We start from the raw sequence: 8934 nt of genomic DNA on the forward strand, positions 1-8934 counted from the left end.
GAGTGACCCATAACAGGATACAAATCTATGGGTACATGTGTACATCTTTCTTGGGGAAGGGTCCATATTTTTTTCCAAAAAAAAGTGCACAAGCTATAAACTCTAAGCAGTGACCTTTCCTTGCTTATGCTCATGAGATTTTTTTTAAAGATTTCATTTATTTATTTGAGAGATAGAGAACATGTGTGAGAGACAGAGCATGAGCAGAGGGAGAAGCAGACTCCCCACTGAGCAGGGAGCCTGATATAGGACTCGATCCCAGGACCCTGAGATCATGACCTGAGCTGAAGGCAGACACTTAATTGAGCTACCTAGGCACACCGTTCATGAGATTTAAAGACAGCCCCAAGTCTAAGCTCCGGAGGCACTGAGAGATTAGGATGTAGAGGTGCCCCCGGGATGTGGGTGCATGTAGGGGATAGTAGGTCTATATGATTATTACTTGAGTCAGTCCTTGATCTAGCTTTTTGAATACATATTTGAGTCCTGTGTGGGGAAAGACTTTAAGTGAAAACAAAGAAAGTATGTGGTATAGTCCTTAATTTTTTATGAACCTTGGGAGAGGAATGGGAAAGGCACAGTAGGTATTTACCAGGATAGTGGTTTCTTTTCCTACTGAAAACTCCCTTTTTCCCTCTTGGACAATATACAAAACAAGCTAGACTGGCACATCTCCTTGTTAAATAGAGCAGTTAAACCAATAGTAATGGAACCCCCATGCTTTCAGACAGACCAGTGGAAACATTAGCCAGTTCAAGGGAAAAACAAAACTTGCATGCCAGATGGTCCCTGGCTACTGGACTGTAGAGGATGGTGGTACAGGATTCTCTCTGATCTGTGTACTATCACTATGGCCAGGAGCATAGAGGGCTGATTGGCTTGGGCTGGGGTTTTGTGCAGTTCTCTATACCTGTCATTGTAGCCAGAGGAATTGGGATCCCTTGACAGGTGTAAGCAATCGGGACCCTCTTTTGTATATTCAGGTGGCATTAGTCTTGCACAAACCGTGGGATTGAGAATGGGGAAGAGATCTCTCAAAGGGAATTTGGCCTGCACTGACCAGAATGACCACAGATGCTAGGCTGCAAACAATGAGGGTTTTACAGCTGCTCTAGGTCCTCTCCAGAAAAGGGTACAAAGGAATCTACGTGGTGCAGGTTCACAGTGTTAGCACCAGGAGCCTTTCTGGTAGGGCAGAAATGGTGTAGCGGTGTCTTCTGGCCAGGAATGTTATTGCCATGGGATTAATAGCAGTGTCTATGATGACAGGCAGAGTGACAGGGACTGTCTTGGCTTCAACTAGCAACCAGAGCAACTTCAGAGCTGTGCAGAGCACTGATGGCGTCAGGGGCAGTGTTGGCAGCAGGGCACCTCCAAGGACATTGCAGATTTGTGAGGAGGCCCTAGGATCCTTGAAGAGCTATGTGGTCCCTCTTCTCTGAAATACATTGAGAGCCCAAGAACTGCTGTCAACAGACTAGGATCCCCTAAGCAGTGGGGATGATTGGATTCTGGGGTGGCAGGGGTGAGGTGGCTGTACTCACTACCAAAGCTAGGTGGGGTTGGTTACCATTGAAGGACAGTCTGACCCCAAGGGACCCGTGGCTCTGGTTGGCTGAGGATGGTGTCCCTAAAAGACAATGAGATGAGAACCTGCTAAATTTTTACTTGAATGTTGTAAGTAGGAAAGGTATTGTTTGAGTCTAACTTGAATCACTGAAATGAGTCTTGGCCCCTCAATCAACTCCCAGACGTGAGCCAGTTCCCAGCCCCAGGACTGCTTGAGGAAGGACGCTGGTCCACTGCCAAAAGTTCGTACTGTGAATGTTCTTCTCAGCCTTCCTCAAAGGGACATTAGCCCCTTACCCGGTGGCAAAGTCAACAGACCCTGTTGGGATTAGGGGACACTGGCTCTGAACTGACCCCAGTTCTGGGATCCAGGATGGCGCTGTGGCCCAATGGTGAGGGTAGGGGCTCCTGGAGGTCTGGTGATCACTGGAGTCTAAGCTCAGGTTGGCTTCCCATGGGGCCCAGTGGCCCCCCGCCCCCCAAGCCTATCTGGTGGTGATGTCCCTGGTTCTGGAATGAATAATTGGAATATCCCAACCCAGCAGCTTCTGAGTTCCTGCGTGGGTCCTGGGACCTGTGGAGTGAGGGCTGTTACTTTGGGAAAGGCCACTTGGAAGCCACTAGTAACCACCTCCATAAGGAAAACAGACCAGAAGCAGTTCCAAGCTTCCGAGGGCTGCAGAGATGAGCACCACCATCAAGGACTCGAAGGAGGCCAGGGTGGCCATGGCTGCCCTATCCCCATTCAGCTGGCCTTTCTGTGGTGCAGAAAACAGACGGATCTCCAGGAGCAATGGGGGATGATCAGGAAGCCCACCCAGTTGGTGGTGGATGGCAACTGCTTTTTCAGATACGGCTTAATTGCTTGGGCCAGTTATCATGTCCCCTGGTACCTGGTGTGCAGCTGGATGGGTTACCAGAATACATTCCAACTCATTTTACTTTTTATTCGATGGATACTGTATTACTTGAGTAGTTAAAAATATTTAGTAAAAAATATATATATATATTTAGTGACTTCGTGCTTTTAATAATGAGGAGCAAGCTGTGCTTTGGATTCCTGAGCTGCACTTAAATACAGAGCTTGGTTCTTTGACATCAAGCTTGTGACTGACTTAGCAGCAAGCAGCAGCTCCTCAAGGTCTCACAGAAGGCACCACCTCATAACTAGGCATTCAGATGCCTTTCCTGGCCTCTCCTCCAGCCCTTTTCAACTACTCTCTGCCCTGAACTCCATGCCACATGCTGCCAATAGCTCAAGATATAGTGCCATGATTGATTGTGCCTTGTGGTGTTCAGTCACTGCATGCATTTTAGGGCGCCATGTCCTACTGATGCCAACTCCTAAATATTCCATGCACTGATTTCTCCCCTGCCCTACGCCTCACCTGTCTTGATTTTCTACTCTGCTGCCAAAATGGGTTTTATAAAATCTGAAGACGTTTCTCTTTAACTGAACTCCATTAGTGACTTTTAATTCCCAATAATGAGATCCAAACTCCTGCAAATGTCAGATGTGAGTCTTTACAATGGTTCTCTGCTGGGTCTGCCCTGTCAATCCTCTCTGCCCCCACCTCATACCCTGGGGTTCCATTTGTTCCAAACCACATGCTCCTTCCCATGCATGCCTCATACTTTCCCTGCATTGTTTACAGAATCTTTCTCTTCCTGTTCCCAAGATGTTATTTTCTGCTATTTTCACATACTCATATCATCCCATTATTTTAAGGCCGCATTTGAATGTGATCTCCATAAAGCTTTTTGCAACCCCGCTCCACCCCAGGTAATTTCTTTTTCTTCTGATTTCCAAAGCATTTTATCTGGGATGGTCTTACTTATCCCTTTGTACCTTATTATATTCATTTGAACATATGAATTGCCTTCTTTATTTTAGGATATAAGCCCGCTAAAGATAAAAACATAGAAGGGAATCAGTAATTCTTTGTTGAAAGAAATGCATAATTAAAGATATTTGAGCTAAATTTTTGAGAAGGAAATATTAATAAGTTTGATATCTGTTATATTTGTATCAAGTTTATCTCTCAAGAAGCTCACAAGTGTGGAAAAACAATCTAGTGCAATAGAGTAAGTTTGGCAATAGGATTAGGAACTATATCATGCCATTGGGTTTTATTTATTTATTTATTTATTTATTTATTTATTTATTTATTTATTTATTTTTAAAGATTTTATTTATTCATGAGAGATACAGAAAGAGAGAGGCAGTGACACAGGCAGAGGGAGAAGCAGAGCCTGATGTGGGACTCGATCCCCAAACTGGGATCACACCCTGAGCCAAAGGCAGGTGCTCAACCTCTGAGCCACCCAGGAGTCCTATGCCATTGGGTTTTAAAAGAGGATACATTGAAAAAAAAAAAAAAAGAGGATACGTTGTTACTTTTTTTACTTCATTCTCAACTTTATTCCATTTTCTTGTGATATGAAGATCAGTGTAATCAAATCTATTTTATTCTTGTCTTATATACATTGGCACTCTTATTGTTTATATCTCTTATTGTTTTGTTATATAACAAATAATTATATAACATTATATAACAAATAATTATTATATAACAAATATTATATATATATATATAACAAATAATTATTGAATATTTGCTGTATGCCAGGCACCATGGTGGTCCTAAGTAGTGCACTGTGAATGAAACAGATCTGCCCTTGCCTTCCTAAAGCTTACTTTAAAGTATCCTGAAAAGGACTAACAATAAACAAGTTAGTATTCAAGTCATTATATAAGTTATAAATCCTGTAAATGCTCTAAAGAAATTGGATTTGCTGATAGGGAATAAAAGCAGACTACCAAAAAAAGTAAGTGCATTTTAAATTTGACATCTTAAGTAATATATTCACATGGTTCAGAAAATTTGAAATACTAAAAGGTGTTTCATTGCTGCACCACCAAGTACCTTTTCACTAACTTTTTTGTTATTTTAAAATCTTTGAATCCTATCCAACACCCTGTCATCTATATGCTCAGTTCCCCACATCTTCCCATTTCTGATTGTGGTAGCAAACGGCTCCCCATGATGCCTGCCTTCTGGCATTCATGCCCTGAGACAATCCCTTCCTTTCACATGTGCGATAGACCTGTGACTTGCTTTTGACAAACAATACGGCAAGTGTGATGGGTTGTCACTTCTGTGATTAGGCTATAGAAAGTGATGTCGGTCCTGCAGCAGACTCTGTTTTCTTCCTTCCTTCCTCTGTTTCCTGGCAGCCGGCAGCTGCCATGTGGGAGAGGCCTTGTGGCAAGGAACTCAGGGCAAACTTTGACCATCGGTCTGTGAGGAACACAGTCCAGCAACCCTTGAGAAATAGATGCTGCCAACAACCACTAAATGAGCTAGGAAGCCTATTTGTCCCCAGGTGCAGCTTCCAATGAGCCCGCAGATTCTGGGTCTGCATCCTGGTGACAGCCTTGTGAGAGACAGTGAGGCAGAGGACCCAGCTAAGCTGTGTCCAGATTCCTGACACCCAGAAACCGAGATTGAAAATGGGTATTGTTTTAAGCCTCTATGTTGTTACCCAGCAGTAGTAACTAAATACATATTCTTAGCTATTATAAAACCATGTATATACCCTTGTATATTTTTATATTCTTCAATAATATATCTGTAGGAACAACTCCAAAGTGTGGGATTCCTGGCTCAAAGAGAATGTGCATTTGTCAATTTGTTTGCTATTTTCAATTACCCATCACATAATTTATACTGATGTATAATCCCAACAGCAGTATATGAGAATAACTCCCCATCTGAATTTGTTATTGAGATGTTGGATTTTGCCAGTCTGATAGACGGAAATCATAGCTCAGATCATTTAAATTGCATTTCTCATATGAGTAAGGTTGAACTTACTGAGTAAGGTTGAGTAAGGTTCATGTCTTTTGACCATTTTTCTATTGACCTAAGTTTTTTCTCTGTTGATTTTTAGGGATTATCCCTTTGTGAGGTGAGTTGCAAATATTTTTTCCAGCTTTTTATTTGTCTTATTAGTTTGCTTATGGTATAGGTAGCCATACATGGGGCTTTGGTGTCAGTCTTTTCTTTCATGGTTCTGGATTTTGAATCAAACTTAGAAAGATGTTTCTTAACTTAAAGATACTAAGGAACTGTCCCATGTTTTCCATTCTCACTCTACACTTAAATTTTGGTAATCTTGGCTTTATTTTTGGAGTTTATCTTATGGCCTAGTGTACCATAAAGGTCAAATGTGTTCATTTCTTCCACATGGCTACTTGGTTGACCCAATACCATTTATAAAATGTTCTATATTTGTCTCACTGGTTTGAGATGTCACATTTTGCCACGTATTAATCTTCTGTATGTAAGTTGGATGTATTTCTGTGCTTTCGAATTTGTTTTTCTTTTTTTAAAAATTTTATTTATTTATTTATAGAGACAGAGAGAGAGAGAATGAGAGGCAGAGGGAGAAGCAGGCTCCTTGCAGGGAGCCCGATGCGGAACTCGATCCCGGGTCTCCAGGATCATACCCCAGGCTGCAGGCGGCGCCAAACTGCTGCGCCACCAGGGCTGCCCTAGAATTTGTTTCATGATTTTCTTCGTCAACTCATGTACTAGTTCTATAAAGTTTTAATTGTTGAAGATTTATTATATCTGATGAGTCTGGTCACTTCTTCCTCTGCACCAATTGCTCTTATCCAGAGTTTCTTGTCTGCATTTGTGTGTGTGTGTGTGTATGTGTGTGCAATTTTTCAATCACCTTAATTTTAAAAACTTGTTGTTTTTTTAATTTAGATTATAGTAAATTTATGTATTCACTTAGGAAGAGTTGGTATTTTTATGATGTTGAGTCCTCTGACCCAAGGACATAGCATGTATTTTAACTAGTCAATTTCTGTGTTTGTGTATAATGTTTAAATTCTGTCTACTAATTTCATACCTTCCAGTTGTAATTTCTAATGAGTTCTTTTGTTATTCCCACATACCCAGTCACATCATACACAGATAAGATAGTTTTAACTCCTCATTTACAATTTTTATGACTCTAATTTCTTTTTCTTGTCTATTTGCATTAGTATCTCCAGTAAATGTCAAATAATAACATAGTGATTTTCTTTGTCTTATTCTTAACCTGAGTGGAAATGATTCTCATGAATTCCTTTAAGGCTGAAAATGAAATTTTATTGTGATATCAAGTCTATCCCTATTTTATTGACTTCTGTTTAAACAAGGATGTTGTTAAGTTTTTAAAGTGCCATTTTAGGACCCAAGGACATGAATGTAATTATTTTTCTTTATATCCATAATGTGATAAATTATATTAATAAATATTTTAATGTCAACATAGAAAATTTTTCAGGTGAACCTCACTCACCCATGTATGTTTTTTTTTTTAATAGCCTAATATTTTGATCAGGATTTTGGCATTGTTATTCATGAACGAGAATTGTTTGTGGTTTTTCTTGCAGTCTTTGTTGGGTTTTAGTGTCAATGTTAAACTCTTTTCATAGAATTAAAATGGAAGTTTTTTTCTTCATCTGCTCACTTCCCTCCTCAAGCTCTGAGATGGTCACATAGCATTGGAGTGATGTCCTGGAAGGGTTGGTCCAGTTCTTTCATGAGGCACTCTGGGTCTTTCTGCTTTCTTCTGTTTGCTTTGTTGGGTAGTGATAGTTCTTTAAAAAATTCCCTATTTCTTCAATGGAAATATAATTAGATTTTCTGCTTCCATCTGAGGTCAAATACTGTGGCCTACAATATTATTGCTTTCACCCAGGTTCTCATAATTGTTTACACAGGGTTGAACAAAGTGATCTTTTTTAAAAAATATTTTTTAAAATTTATTTATTCATGAGAGACAGAGAGAGAGAGAGAGAGAGAGAGAGGCAGAGACATAGACAGAGGGAGAAGCGGACTCCATGCAGGGAGCCCGATGTGGGACTCGATCCTGGGGCTCCAGGATCAGGCCCTGGGCTGAAGGCGGTGCTAAACCGCTGAGCCACCCGGGCTGCCCCAAATATTCTTTCATGATTCTTTTAATTTTCTTTTTCTGTGGTTACTTTTTCTTAGCATTTCTTACTTTGTGTTTCTGTGCGTTGCCCCATTAGCAGTTGAGTCAGTCAGTACTATGTCTACCTTTCTCTTTAAAGAATTAGCTATTGGGGGCACCTGGGTGGCTCAGTGGTAGAGCGTCTGCCTTTGGCTCAAGTGGTGATCCCGGGGTCCTAGGACTGAGTTCTGCATCAGGCTCTATGCAGGAAGCCTGCTTCTCCCTCTGTCTATGTCTCTGCCTCTCTCTCTGTCTCTCATGAATAAATAAATAAATAAAATCTTAAAAAAAAAGAATTAGCTATTGGATTTACTCCTTAATTCTGATTTTTTTATTTTCTGACTCACTGATTTCCTTCCTTTCTGCTCTCCTTTGTGAGACACACTCTTAATTCACTTATTTTCATTTTACTTTTGTATTGATAGAGGTTTTCCATTGTCCTTTAAACTCTTAATGTCATGTTTCCATCACGATTGATTTTAAGAAATCTGGCAACTTCCATTGTCAAAGAGTTAATTACGTAAAAGACCTTTAAATTTCCCAGGCACAGTGGAAACTTTTCTGATTTTATAATAAATTTTTTAAAGTTCCTTTATTCTCCTCTTACTGCATTTCTGATTGGAGAATGACATTTGGGCTGTTTCTACTTTTCAATAATTTATCGAGGCTTGGTTTTATAATAGTAGGTTTATAATATTATAGGTTATAGTATTAGGTTATAATAAACCTAATATAAAATAAACCGTATCAATCAGATCTGCCTTATTAGGGGCTAGCCAACAGTGCAGGTGACACAATTAAATAGTGAAAAGTTTATTGTAGGGATTGATGACGAAAGTGTGGGCCAGGTTAGGGGAAGCTGTCAGAGAGAAGGAGCACCCATGGCTGGCAACAGCTGGGAGCCATAACTTTCTCTAGGCCTGAAGTCACAAGACCAGGGTAGGTGATAGTTTCTGGAACCAGGAGAGGGAGGGCTGCCTGATAGCAGCAGTGTCCTTTGATAGAAGAGCATATACTAATTCATCTATAGCCAAACAGGTAGGGAGTCAGGGGCATAAATAAACCTCATTCTCCTCCCTGTCCAGTCTTCTGCCTGTGTCTCTTGCTGGCTGAACCCAAGAGGAAACCAGAAAGCAAAGGAGCCCAGGGTGCAGTCCATGCAGGGCAGCTTCCTGGGGCACTGAGTATGGGGAGAAAGGTGTGGGGTGGATTTCCCTCGTGCCTGACTAACAACGAACTCCCCTTTGTCTTGAAACCCCCAATTTAATAGTTTCCTACTTTCCTTTCCAAGGAGCTAAAAGGCCTGGATATTGTTTTGAGAGTGGGGAAAAT

The sequence above is a fragment of the Canis lupus genome, chromosome 5, assembly GCF_011100685.1.
Source record: "Canis lupus familiaris isolate Mischka breed German Shepherd chromosome 5, alternate assembly UU_Cfam_GSD_1.0, whole genome shotgun sequence".
In the NCBI taxonomy this organism is placed as follows: Eukaryota; Metazoa; Chordata; class Mammalia; order Carnivora; family Canidae; genus Canis; species Canis lupus.